The 644-nt window shown below is 38.2% G+C and overlaps 1 protein-coding gene across 1 annotated transcript in view; it reads right to left on the bottom strand.

Annotated features, from left to right (window-relative positions):
• LOC138954730 (uncharacterized) overlaps nt 1–68 on the bottom strand; it is a gene marked incomplete at its 3' end in the record, with an annotated part of 12174 nt that extends 12106 nt beyond the window's left edge. Inside the window, exon 1 of the mRNA XM_070326505.1 lies at nt 5–68. The remainder of the gene's footprint in view (nt 1–4) is intronic.
• Nucleotides 69–644: the final 576 nt, after the last annotated feature.

A 644-nucleotide genomic window follows, 5' to 3' on the forward strand; every position in this document is an offset into this window, starting at 1 on the left:
TCACCGTACTGTCTGATGCTTTTGCCAAATAGTATGCAAGCAAGGCTTAACATGCCCAGTATAAATACCTATTTAGATGTGACTAATGGGTGATGCATGTGCGAACCGGAGCATTGTTTAGAGATAAAAAAACCCAACAACACCGAAAATCAACACACAAAAGAACAAAAACCAGATAACAAAATTGGGGAAAATGTTGTGCTTTATCAGCGTGTTTTGAAGTCTCTAAGTACATTTGGAACATGACACTAGTTTCTGTATTCTGGGTCACTGAAGAATCGTTGGCACACATTTATCTACAGAGGGGTGACAAAAGTGATGCGTATTCAAGGTCAACAACCTACAAACTGAAACTTGGAGCGTCGCACACAATTTTGCTTCGTCGGAACTAACCAACGGAGCTTGACAGTACATGATGTGACCAAGAAGTTTAAATAATTCTGTCATCTCTTAGTAACTGTTTTATTTTTGTTTTATTGGTGTGTTTTGTTTTGCTGCGTGCTTATGGAGTTACAGTTATGAAAAAGACCAGGTAAAGTCAATTGCTGACAGTTAGGTGTTAACAACTTACTGAACATACAGGTAAGAATAGCTAAATAAACTCAATCATGAACAGCAACAAAGCATGAGAGAAACCACGGGAA

Source organism: Littorina saxatilis, unplaced genomic scaffold (assembly GCF_037325665.1).
Source record: "Littorina saxatilis isolate snail1 unplaced genomic scaffold, US_GU_Lsax_2.0 scaffold_471, whole genome shotgun sequence".
Lineage (NCBI taxonomy): Eukaryota > Metazoa > Mollusca > Gastropoda > Littorinimorpha > Littorinidae > Littorina > Littorina saxatilis.